The 13884-nt window shown below is 45.7% G+C and overlaps 1 protein-coding gene across 1 annotated transcript in view; it reads left to right on the top strand.

The window, feature by feature from the left end:
• Positions 1-13884, top strand: part of adora2b (adenosine A2b receptor) — a 53503-nt gene that overhangs the window by 38068 nt on the left and 1551 nt on the right. The window lies entirely within an intron of this gene.

The raw sequence follows: 13884 nt of genomic DNA, 5'->3' as shown, positions 1-13884 counted from the left end.
TTTCCTCGTGTTAGTGGCCACTCCAAGGCCAGAACTTTACCGGGAATTTGGTACAAACACTATTAACACACACATCAGGCAAAGTCTGCAGCACGCGCTGAAAAGTTGTAGAAAATTCAGGGCCCACGTCAACATTTAAGTTTCAATCGATGGACGGGAAATGGATGTGAGAACTGAGCGCACGTGGGAGCAGGACACTGCTCCCTGTGGAGCATAAACACCAGCAGACTGCTGGGCTCGTTCCATATTGGCATTTTGATGTAATTCTACGTAAAATCGTGGACGTGGACAAGACATTTTCTGAAGGGTAGAAAACAATGGGTATAGAAACATAGAAATTTACAGCGCAGGAGGAGGCCATTTCGGCCCATCGTGTCCGCACCGGCCGACAAAGAGCCACACGGCCCTCGGTCAGCAGCTCTGAAGGTTACATATAAACCAATGAACAATGACGGAAAGGCAAAGAGCACCCAGCCCAACCAGTCCGCCTCACACAACTGCAACACGCCTTATACTGAAACATTCTATACTCCACCCAATCGGAGCCATGTGATCTCCTGGGAGAGGCAAAAAACAGATAAAAACCCAGGCCAATTTCGGGAGAAAAAATCTGGGAAAATTCCTCTCCGACCCATCCAGGCGATCGACACTAGTCCAGGAGATCACCCTGGCCGTATTCTATTCCCTGCAGTACTTACCATTATATCTGCACCGTCCAACAAAAGGTCATCCAGTCTAATCCCAATTACCAGCTCTAGGTCCATAACCCTGCAGGTTACTGCACTTTAAGTGACCATCCAAGCATCTCTTAAAAGTGGTGAGGGTTTCTGCATCCACTCTTCCAGGCAGCAAGTTCCAGATCCCCACAGCCCTCTGCGTAAAGAAGCCCCCCCTCAAATCCCCTCTAAACCTTCCACCGACCACCTTAAAACTATGCCCCCTCGTAATAGACCCCTCCACCAATGGAAATAGACCCTTACTATCCACTATGTCCAGGCCCCTCAATATTTTGTACACCTCAATGAGGTCTCCTCTCAACCTCCTCTGTTTCAATGAGAACAAACCCAACCTATCCAATCTGTCCTCAGAACCAAGATTCTCCATTCCAGGCAGCATCCTAGTAAATCTCCTCCGCACCCTCTCTAGTGCAATCACATCCTTCCTATAAAAGGCGACCAGAACTGCACGCAATACTCCAGCTGTGGCCTAACCAAAGTATTATACAATTTAAGCATAACCTCCCTGCTCTTATATTCTATGCCTCGGCCAATAAAGGCAAGCATTCCGTATGCCTTCTTAACCACCTGGCCTGCTACTTTCAGGGATCTGTGGACAAGCACTCCAAGGTCCCTTTGTTCATTTACACTATTAAGTGGCCTACCGTTTAATGTGTATACCCTTTCCTTATTAGCCCTCCCAAAGTGCATCACCTCACACTTCTCTGAATTAAATTCCATTTGCCACTGCTCTGCCCACCTGACCAGTAGATTGATATCCTCCTGCAGCCCATGACTTTCCTCTTCATTATCAACCACACAGCCAATTTTAGTGTTGTCTGCAAACTTCTTAATCATACTCCCTATATTCAAATCTAAATCGTTGATATATACCACAAAAAGCAAGGGACCCAGTACTGAGCCCTGCGGAACCCCACTGGAAACATCCTTCCAGTCACAAAAACATCCATCAATCATTACCCTTTGCTTCCTACCTCCAAGCCAATTTTGGATCCAACTTGCCACTTTGCCCTGTATCCCATGGGCTTTAACCTTCATGACTAGTCTACCATGTGGGACTTTATCAAAAGCTTTGCTCAAGTCCATATATACTACATCGTACGCACTATCCTCATCGACCCTCTTCGTTACCTCCTCAAAAAATTCAATCAGGTTAGTCAGACACGATCTTCCCTTAACAAATCTGTGCTGACTGTCCCTAATTAATCCTTGTTGTCCAAATGCAGATTTATTCTGTCTTTCAGAATTTTTTCCAATAATTTTCCCACCACTGAGGTTAGGCTGACAGGCCTGTAATTACTCGGCCTATCCCTTTCTCCTTTCCTAAATAAAGGTACTACATTAGCAGTCCTCCAATCCTCCGGCACCATGCCCAGATCCAAAGAGGACTGGAAAATGATGGTCAAGGCCTCTGCTATTTCCTCTTTTACTTCGCCTGGGATGCATTTCATCCGGGCCTGGGGACTTATCTACTTTCAAAACTGCTAAACTCCTTAATACTTCCTCTCTCACTATATTTATTTCATCCAGAATATCACACACCTCATCGATAGCAGTATCTACAATACCCCTTTCGTTTGTGAAGAGAGATGCAAAGTATTCGTTAAGAACCTTCCCAACATCTTCCGCCTCCACACAAAGATTACCCTCATGGTCTCTAATAGGCCCCACCCTTTCTTTAATTACCCTCTTACTCTTAATATATTTATGGAACATCTTAGGGTTTTCCTTAATTTTACTGACCAAGAATTTATCATGCTCTCTCTTAGCATTCCTAATATCCTTTTTAATTTTGCCTCTTAACTTTCTATATTCCTCTAAAGATTCTATAGTATTTAGTCATTGGTATATGACATAAACATAGAAACATAGAAAATAGGTGCAGGAGTAGGCCATTCGGCCCTTCGAGCCTGCACCGCCATTCAATAAGATCATGGCTGATCATTCCCTCAGTACCCCTTTCCTGCTTTCTCTCCATACCCCTTGATCTCCTCAGCCGTAAGGGCCATATCTAACTCTCTCTTGAATATATCCAATGAACTGGCATCAACAACTCTCTGCGGTAGGGAATTCCACAGGTTAACAACTCTCTGAGTGAAGAAGTTTCTCCTCATCTCAGTCCTAAATGGCCTACCCCTTATCCTAAGACTATGTTCCCTGGTTCTGGACCTCCCCAACATCGGGAACATTCTTCCTGCATCTAACCTGTCCAATCCCGTCAGAATCTTATACGTTTCTATGAGATCCCCTCTCATCCTTCTAAACTCCAGTGAATAAAGGCCCAGTTGATCCAGTCTCTCCTCTTATGACAGTCCAGCCATCCCTGGAATTAGTCTGATGAACCTTCACTGTACTCCCTCAATAGCAAGAACGTCCTTCTTCAGATTAGGAGACCAAAACTGAACACAATATTCCAGGTGAGGCCTCACTAAGGCCCTGTACAACTGCAGCAAGACCTCCCTGCTCCTATACTCAAATCCCCGAGCTATGAAGGCCAACATACCATTTGCCTTCTTCACCGCCTGCTGTCACTGCATGCCAACCTTCAATGACTGATGTACCATGACACCCAGGTCTCGTCGCACCTCCCCTTTTCCAAATCTGCCGACATTCAGATAATATTCTGCCTTCGTGCTTTTGCCCCCAAGATGGATAACCTCACATTTATCCACATTATACTGCATCTGCCATGCATTTGCCCACTCAACTAACCTGTCTAAGTCACCCTGCAGCCTCTTAGCGTCCCCCTCACAGCTCACACCGCCACCCAGTTTAGTGTCATCTGCAAACTTGGAGATATTACACTCAATTCCTTCATCCAAATCGTTAATGTATATTGTAAAGAGCTGGGGTCCCAGCACTGAGCCCTGCAGCACTCCACTCATCACTGCCTGTCATTCTGAAAAGGACCCGTTTATCCCGACTCTCTGCTTCCTGTCTGCCAACCAGTTCTCTATCCACGTCAGGACATTACGCCCAATACCATGTGATTTGATTTTGCACACCAATCTCTTGTGTGGGACCTTGTCAAAAGCCTTTTGAAAGTCCAAATACACCACATCCACTGGTTCTCCCTTGTCTACTCTGCTAGTTACATCCTCAAAAAATTCCAGAAGATTTGTCAAGCATGATTTCCCTCTCATAAATCCATGCTGACTTGGTCCGATCCTGTCACTGCTTTCCAAATGAGCTGCTATTTCATCCTTAATGATTGATTCCAACATTTTCCCCACTACTGATGTCAGGTTAACCGGTCTATAATTACTCGTTTTCTCTCTCCCTCCTTTTTTAAAAAGCGTCCCTTTTTTTCTTAATGCTCCCCTGTAAGTCCCTAGACATCTAGGGGGCTCTAGAATTATTTTTCCCAGCCTTTTTCTTTAAGGGCACATGTTTGGCCTGAGCCTTCCGGATCTCCTCCTTCAATGCCTCCCGCTGTTCCGACACTGAGTAGCTGTTTCCAGTCCACCATGGCCAAATCACTCCTTAACTTAGCAAAATTAGCTTTTTCCCAATTCGGAACTTTTATTCCAGGTCTATTCTTTCCATAACCGACTTGAATCTGACTGAATTATGATCACTGGCATCCAAGTGCTCCCCCACTAATACCCCTTCCACCTGCCCAGCTTCATTCCCCAAAACTAAATCCAAGACCCCCTCTCCTACATACTGACTAAAAAAGTTCTCTTCAACGCATTTCAAGAATTCCGCACCATCTATATTACACTATATTTGTCCCAATCAATATTTGGATAGTTAAAATCCCCTATTACTACCCAATGTTTTTGGACCACAGCAATTTGCCTACATATTTACTCCTCTATGTTCCTCCGACAGTTTGGGGGTCTATAATACACGCCCAGCAGTGTGATCGCCCCTTTTTTATTTTTCAATTCGACCCATATGGCCTCATTTGATGATCCCTCTAACATATCATCCATTACTATTTCTAACTTACATCAACAACTTGAACTCAGAAACTCAATACAAATTAGTCAAATTATAGCAAATAGGAGGGTAGCGGAATCAAAGGAGGCAGCTTAGAAATGACAGCATGCATTGGACAATAACTCAGGGTAATGTTGACACAGACTGAGGAATCATAAACTTGATGCTCAACATGTCCAAACAATGCAGACCAACAACAACACCAAGAGCAGGCAGCAGAATGTGAGTCAGAGGAAGTCAGGACAAACTGCACCGTGAGTCATGTGTCCAGAATCATCAGCATCATCGGCAGTCCCTCAAAATCGAGGAAGACTTGCTTCCACTCCTAAAGTGAGTTTTTTGGTGGTTGAACAGTCCAACACGAGAGCCACAGACCCTGTCACAGGTGGAACAGATATTCATCAGGGGAAGGGGGGTGGGACTGGTTTACCGCACGCTCCTTCCGCTGCCTGCGCCTGATCTCTTCACGCTCGCGGTGTTGAGACTCGAAGAGCTCAATTCCCTCCCGGATGCACTTTCTCCACCTCGGGCGGTCTTTGGCCAGGGTCTCCCAGGTGTTAGTGGGGATGTCGCACTTTACCAGCGAGGCTTTGAGGGTGTCCTTGTAACGTTTCCGTTGCCCACCTTTGGCTCGTTTGCCATGAAGGAGCTCCGCAATTGCTTAGGGAGTCTCGTGTCTGGCATGCGAACTATGTGGCCTGCCCAGCGAAGCTCATCGAGTGTGGTCAGTGCTTCAATGCTGGGGATGTTAGCCTGGGCGAGGACACTGATGTTGGTGCATCTGTCCTCCCAGGGGATTTGCAGGATCTTGCGGAGACATCGTTGGTGATATATCTCCAGCGACTTGATGTGTCTTCTGTAAGTCGTCCATGCCTCTGATCCATATACGAGGGCGGGAATTACTGCAGCCCTGTAGACCATGAGCTTGGTGGTAGGTTTGAGGGCTTGGTCTGCGAACACTCTTTTCCTAAGGCGGTCGAAGGCTGCACTGGAGGCGATGTTGAATCTCTGCATCAATGTCTGCCTTTGTTGATAAGAGGCTCCCGAGGTATGGGAAGTGGTCCATGGTGTCGAGAGCCGTTCCGTGAATCTTGATGACTGGGGGGCAGTGCTGTGTGGTGAAGACAGGCTGGTGGAGGACCTTTGTCTTACGGATATTAAGCGTGAGGCCCATGCTTTCATACGCCTCGGTGAATACGTCGACTATATCCTGGAGTTCAGCCTCAGAACGTGTGCAGACGCAGACGTCGTCCGCGTACTGTAGCTCGACGACAGAGGTTGGGGTGATCTTGGACCTGATCTGGAGACGGCGAAGGTTAAACAGCTTCCCGCTGGTTCTGTAGTTTAGTTCCACTCCAGCGGGGTGCTTGTTGACAGTGAGGTGGAGCATGGCGGCGAGGAAGATTGAGAAGAAGGTTAGAGCGATGACGCAGCCCTGCTTGACCCCGGTCCAGACGTGGAATGGGTCTGTAATGGATCCGCTGGTAAGGATCACGGCCTGCATGTCGTTGTGGAGCAGGCGAAGGATGTTGACAAACTTTCCAAAACGGAAGAGGACACATCATAAGCCCTCACAGTCGACAGTGTCAAAGGCCTTTGTAAGATCGAAAAAGGCCATGTACAAGGACTGGCACTGCTCCCTGCATTTGTCCTGCAGTTGTCGTGCTGCAAAGATCACGTCCAGAAACAAGGGTGACACGCAAGCCCGAGTGGCAGTGGAGAGGTCGCACAAGGCTGGTGCCCAGTGTTCGGCGTGTGACACGAGGGAAGGCTGCAGAAACTTGGGCTTTTCAACCTGGAAAGGCAGCACCTGAGGGGTGAACCTTTAGAGGGATATATGCTAGAAAACATTATAGAAAAGGGAAATGCCGAATATGACATCAAATTATGCTGAGAGTCGAACAAGGTATGTGCAAACTAACAAAAAATAAACTGAAGACTGATATTGGTTAATTCTTCTTCATACAAAGAGTGGGATGGACTTCCACATCGAGGTGTGAGGGTGAAAAGCCTGGAGTTGTTTGAGAACGATGCAACAATGAAGGGATCTAGGATCCTTCTGGATGGATGAAAAATGATGGGCTGATTATCTTGTGACTCCATGCTTGAATCATGCCCCCTGCCGGCTGAATATCACCTTCCATTAATGGAAAGGAAGTAAGAAAGACTTGAATTTATACGGCACCTTTCCTGACCTCAGGATGTCCCAAAGCGCTAAGTGAGTCAATGACTAGCTCCCCGTCTAGAAATGTGGGAAAGCCGTAAGTATTTCTGCAAGTTGGTGATCACAGAACAAGTCGCTAACTCCCCCGACACAAGAAATTAGTTTCATGGAAATTGTGAAGAGAGTGGTAATTACTGATAAAGAAGGGATGGAAATGAAGTCACTAAAAGTGGATGTGTTCCCTGGACCACACACTATGGTGCTGAAGGAAATAGATGATGCAATTGGTCACATTTTGGCAGGATCTTTAGAGAACCATTAGAATCAGGAGTTGTACCAAAGAATTAAGGAGTAAGGACAGAAACATTATTCTTTTTAAAAATAATCGGCAAAGGACTGTCCTGGCCGTTGACCCTGACATCTGTGATGGGTAAAATGTTCGAGTCTGTTAGGGCGGTTGGAGGGGATGGGGGGATTCTTTGAGGAAGCATCAGAGCTTGTGGAGGAGGCTCTGATACCGTGCTGTACAGGCGGCTGGGAGATAAGGTAGAAAAGCACAGGGGTGCAGTTATTGAGATTGGGAGCTGGCAGCAGTGAGGGAGCAGGAGGTGGCTGTACACGCGGTCCATGATGGAGAGGCAGGAAGTGACTAGTGGGGAATCCCAAAGATCAGCACAGGAACCTTTGCATATAGATTAGGCAAATTGGCAAAGGTAGTCTGGAGGAGGTTTATAGAATGAATTCGAGACAGTTTCCTAGAACAATATGTCACGGAACCAACCAGAGAACAAGCTATTTTAGGTCTTGTTTTGTTTAATGAGACAGGATTAATTAGTAATCTGATAGTAACTGATCCTCTAGAAAAAAGGGTGAACATAATATGATAGAAATTCACATTGAGTTTGAAAGTGACATTCTTAAGTCTGACACTGGAGGGTAACTTAAACAAAGCCATTTATGAGGGGCGAGTTGGCTGAGGAAGATTGAGAAATTAGATTAAAAGGTATGACAGCAGATAAGTATTGGTAATCATTTAAAGAAATATTCCAAAATTCTTAACGAATATACATTCCATTGAGGAAGAAAACATCCATGGGAAAAATGGTCCAACCATGGTTAACTAAAGAAGTTAAGGATAGTATTAGATTAAAAGAGGCTTATAATGTTTCAAAGAATGGTAGTAAGCCTGAGGATTGGGAGAGTTTTAGCATCATCATCATCATCAGAGGCAGTCCCTCGGAATCGAGGAAGATTTGCTTCCCCTCTAAAAATGAGTCCTTAGGTGGCTGAACAGTCCGATACAGGAGCCACAGTCCCTGTCACAAGTGGGACAGATAGTCGTTGAGGGAAGGGGAGGGTGGGACTGGTTTGCCGCACGCTCCTTCCGCTGCCCGTGCTTGATTTCTGCATGCTCTGAAGGAGCACCGAGAAGAGTACTTGCTTAGGGAGTCTCATGTCTGGCATGCGAACTATGTGGCCTGCCCAGCGGAGCTGATCAAGTGTGGTCAGTACTTCAATGCTGGGGATGTTGGCCTGGTCGAGGACGCTAACGTTGGTGCGTCTGTCCTCCCAGGGGATTTGTAGGATCTTGCGAAGACATCGTTGGTGATATTTCTCCAGCGACTTGAGGTGTCTACTGTACATGGCACATGTACTAGCAAAGGATGACCAAAAATTGATGATAAGGGAGAAAATAGAATGAGAGTAAATTAGCAAGAAATATATAACAGATTCTAAGAGCTTCTACAAGTATGCAAAAAGGAAGAGTGTAGCAAAAGTGTTGGACCCTTAGAGGCTGAGACAGGAGAAATTATATATTTTGTATGTCTTCACAGTATACACAAAAAGTGTACCAAAAATAGTGGGGAACCAAGGGGCTAATGAGAGTGAGGAACTTAAAGTAATTATCAGTAGAGAAAAAGTACGAGAGAAACTAATGGGACTAAAGCCGACAAATCCCCAGATTGATGGCCTACATCTGAGGGTTCGAAAAGAAGTTGCTGCAGAGATAGTGGATCTTCCAGAATTCCCTAGATTCAGGAAAGATCCCAGCGGATTGGAAGGTAGCAAATATAACTCCGCTTTTCAAGAAAGGAGGGAGAGAGAAAACAGGGAACTACAGGCCAGTTAGCCTGACATCAGTCGGCAGGAAAATGCTGGAATCCATTAGTAAGGAAGTGGTATCAGGGCACTTAGAAAATCATCACATGATTAGGCAGAGTCAGCATGGTTTTATGAAAGGGAAATCGTGTAGCATGGTAGATAAAGTGGAACCAGTGGATGTAGTATATTTGGATTTTCAAAAGGCATTCGATAAGAGGTTGTTAACATAATAACATAAGAAATAGGAGCAGGAGTAGGCTACTTGGCCCCTCGAGCCTGCTCCGCCATTCAGTAAGATCATGGCTGACCTGATCATGGACTCAGCTCCACTTCCCTGCCCGCTCCCCATAACCCCTTATCGTTTAAGAAACTGTCTTTCTCTGTCTTAAATTTATTTAATGTCCCAGCTTCCACAGCTCTCTGAGGCAGCGAATTCCATAGATTTACAACCCTCTGAGAGAAGAAATTTCTCCTCATCTCAGTTCGAAGTGGGCGGCCCCTTATTCTAAGATCATGCCCCCTAGTTCTAGTCACCCCACCAGTGGAAACATCCTCTCTGCATCCACCTTGTCAAGCCCCCTCATCATCTTATACGTTTCTATAAGGTCACCTCTCATTCTTCTGAATTCCAATGAGTAGAGGCCCAACCTACTCAACCTTTCCTCATAAGTCAACCCCCTCATCCCCGGGATCAACCGAGTGAACCTTCTCTGAACTGCCTCCAAAGCAAGTATATCCTTTTGTAAATATGGAAACCAAAACTGCACGCAATATTCCAGGTGTGGTATCACCAATACCCTGTACAGCTGTAACAAGAATTCCCTGCTTTTATACTCCATCCCCTTTGCAATAAAGGCCAAGATACCATTGACCTTCCTGATCACTTGCTGTACCTGCATACTATCCTTTTGTGTTTCATGCACAAGTACCCCCAGGTCCCGCTGTGCTGCAGCACTTTGCAATCTTTCTCCATTTAAATAATAACTTGCTCTTTGATTTTTTTCTGCCAAAGTACATGACCTCACACTTTCCAACATTATACGCCATTTGTCAAATTCTTGCCCACTCACTTAGCCTGTCTATGTTCTTTTGCAGATTTTGTTGTGTCCTCCTCACACATTGCTTTTCCTCCCATCTTTGTATCGTCAGCAAACTTGGCTATGTTACACTCGGTCCCCTCTTCCAAGTCGTTAATATATATTGTAAATAGTTGGTGTCCCAACACTGATCCCTGCGGCACCCCACTGGTCACTGATTGCCAACCAGAGAATGAACCATTTATCCCGACTCTCTGTTTTCTGTTTGTCAGGCAATCCTCTATGCATGCTAATATATTACCCCCAACCCTGTGAACTTTTATCTTGTGCAGTAACCTTTTATGTGGCACCTTGTCAAATACCTTCTGGAAGTCCAAATACACCACATCCACTGGTTCCCCTTTATCTACCCTATCCATCCTCAAAGAATTCCAGCAAATTTGTCAAACATGACTTCCCCTTCATAAATCCATGCTGACTCTGCCTGACCAAATTTTGCTTTTCCAAATGTCCTGCTGCTGCTTCTTTAATAATGAACTCCAACATTTTCCCAACCACAGATGTTAGGCTAACTGGTCTATAGTTTCCTGCTTTTTGTCTGCCTCCTTTTTTAAATAGGGGCGTTACATTTGCAGTTTTCCAATCTGCTGGGACCTCCCCAGAATCCAGGGAATTTTGGTAAATTACAACCAATGCATCCACAATCCCTGCCGCTACTTCTCTTAAGATCCTAGGATGCAAGCCATCAGGTCCAGGGGATTTATCTGCCTTTAGTCCCATTATTTTACTGAGTACCACCTCCTTAGTGATTGTGATTGTGTTAAGTTCCTCCCCCCTATAGCCCCTAGACTATCCACTGTTGGAATATTGTTAGTGTCCTCTACTGTAAAGACTGATACAAAATATTTGTTTAGAGTTTCTGCCATCTCCATGTTCCCCATTACTAATTCCCCGGTCTCGTCCTCTAAGGGACCAACATTTACTTTAGCCACTCTTTTCCTTTTTTATATACCTATAGAAACTCTTGCTATCTGTTTTTATATTTTGTGCTAGTTAACTTTCATAGTCTATCTTCCCTTTCGTAATCATTTTTTTTAGTCATTCTTTGCTGGCTTTTAAAAGCTTCCCAATCTTCTGTCCTCCCACTAGTTTTGGCCACTTTGTATGCCCTTGTTTTTAATTGGATACCGTCCTTTATTTCTTTAGTTAGCCATGGATGGCTATCTTTTCTCTTGCACCCTTTCCTCCTCACTGGAATATATTTTTCTTGACAGTTGTGAAATATCTCCTTAAATGTACACTTCAATCTGTTTTCCCAGTCCACTTTAGCCATCTCTGCCCTCATACCTTCATAGTCTCCTTTATTTAAGTTTAGTATGTTAGTTAGAGATCCAACTTTCTCACCCTCTATCTGAATTTGAAACTCAACCATGCTATGATCACCCATTCCAGGGGGATCCTTTATTAGGAGATTGTTTATTAATCCTGTCTCATTACACAAGACCAGATCCAAGATAGCCTGCTCCTTGGTTGGCTCCGTTACATATAGCTCAAGGAACCCGGCCCTTACGCACTCTATGAACTCTTCCTCAAGGCTACCCAGACCAATTTAATTTGTCCAATCAATATGGAGGTTAAAATTACCCATGATTATTGCTGTTCCCTTTTTACAAGCCCCCACTATTTCCTGGTTTATGCTCCGACCAACAGAGTTGTTATTGTTTGGGGGCCTATATACTACGCCCACCAGTGACTTTTTTCCTTATTATTCCTTATCTCCACCCAAACTGTTTCAACATCCTGATCATTTGAGCATATATGGTTTCTCACTATTGCAGTGATTCCATCCTTTATCAATAGAGCTACCCCATCTCCTTTTCCTAAGCAAGATAAGGGTGCATGGGTTGCTGGTAATGTATTAGCATGGATAAAGGATTGGTTAATGGACAGAAAACAGAGAGTAGGGATAAACGGGTCTTTTTCAGGTTGGCAGGCTGTAACTGGTGCAAGGATCAGTGCTGGGGCCTCAGCTATTTAAAATCTATATTAATGACCTAGATGAAGGGACCGAGTGTAATGTATCCAAGTTTGCTAACGATACAAAGCTGGGTGGGACAGTAAGCTTTGAGGAGGACGCAAGGGCCTTCAAGGGGATATAGATAGGCTAAGTGAGTGGGTAGTAAGGTTGGCAGATGGGGTATAATGTGGGGAAATGTGAGGTTTTCACTTTGGTAGGAATAGAAAACAGAATGGGGTTGAAATTGAGTTCTGCCCCGTGGTAACCATGGCGAAACGGGACTTTCTGTGCCCAGCACACAATTCTGATTACCGCCCCTCACAGAAAGTGGATGTAATGTCGGGCACTCCAATTCCTCGCGGGGCGGGTTCGGGGGAACATCGCGGCCTCTCCACGTATGATGTGTTTGAACGCTGCTCCTCTTCTGTTAAAGGGGAGAGATGCTGTGAACTCTGCGGGCCCTCTACTGGATCACCAGGGCTAAGGGCAGCACCGAGACAGAGTGCTGGGCTGCACGATCGTGGCCCGGACCCGGAGAAAGGAGCGGCGAGGGGGTAAAAATAAAAGATGGCTACAATTGTACAGGGCCTTGGTGAGACCACACCTGGAGTACTGTGCAGTTTGGGTCTCCTTATCTAAGGAAGGATATACTTGTCTTGGAGGCGGTGCAATGAAGGTTCACTAGATTGATTCTTGGGATGAGAGGACTGTCCTATGAGGAGAGATTGTGCAGAATGGGCCGATACTCTCTGGAGTTTAGAAGAATGAGAGGTGATGTCATTGAAACAGATAAGATTCTGAGGGGGATTGACAGGGTGGTTATTTCCCCCGGGCTGGAGAGTCTAGAACTGGGAGGCACAGTCTCAGGATAAGGGGTCGGCCATTTAAGACATGGACGAGGAGGAATTTCTTCACTCGGGGGGTTGTGAATCTTTGGAATTCTCTGCCCCAGAGAGCTGTGGATGCTGAGTCTCTGAATATATTCAAGGCTGAGATCGAGAGATTGTTGGACTCTAGGGGAATTGAGGGATATGGGCATTGGGCGGGGAAGTGGAGTTGAGGTAGAAGATCAGCCATGTTCTCATTGAATGGCGGAGCAGGAGGGGCCAAATGGCCGACTCCTGCTTCTAATTCTTAAGTTCTTGTATTGTACAACAATGATTTGGGAGTTGAGAGAGGGGAGGAGGAAATGTGTACAAGCGGTGGAGCGGCCTGACTGGGTACAGAAGGGGGACTTTCAGTTTACGGTTCTGGTGGTTATTCGCCATCCCGAGTTTCATCACTTTCCAGAATTTCAATGGCCATTTCTCCGTGCTACATCACGATCTAGTGAACCTGGTCAGGGGTTGGACTGGACCAGCCAGGGATATGACCAAAGCTGATAACACCTGGAGAGCTGGTCTGGCTTTTGGTTTGAAACCCAATTGAGGGAAATGTAGTGAACTTGATGATGTCAAGCCTTGGAGAGGGTGCAGAGGAAGTTTACTAGAATGGAGAGTTCGGGGCCCAGAAGAGCTGAGGGCCCAGGAGCAGCACGGACCTGCCCACACTGCGATATGTGTGCAAGGTTAACCCTTGCCACTGGATAAAGGCCTAGCTCTGTCATGCCCGTGTGGTGGCTGATGTGCAACAGTCACCACACGTTAAAAAAAATCCGCGCACAGGCATCTTCCACCTCTTCAATTGGACTTTAGGACTGGAACATCGGGTCCTTCATTGAAACATCTGTGAACTCATGGCAGCAAGTCATCCTGGTTCGAGGGACTGCCTAGGACTGGGGGGTCTCAGTTCTGGGCCTGAGCATTCCTGTACAACAAATGAAACATTCATCAGCAGTTTGTGTTCCTTGGGAGGGTGACTCACCCACTTGCCTTTCCTGCT

Source organism: Pristiophorus japonicus, chromosome 16 (assembly GCF_044704955.1).
Source record: "Pristiophorus japonicus isolate sPriJap1 chromosome 16, sPriJap1.hap1, whole genome shotgun sequence".
NCBI lineage: Eukaryota > Metazoa > Chordata > Chondrichthyes > Pristiophoridae > Pristiophorus > Pristiophorus japonicus.
The sequence above is the reverse complement of the archived record's forward strand: the minus strand, read 5'-3'. Positions and strand labels throughout refer to the sequence as shown.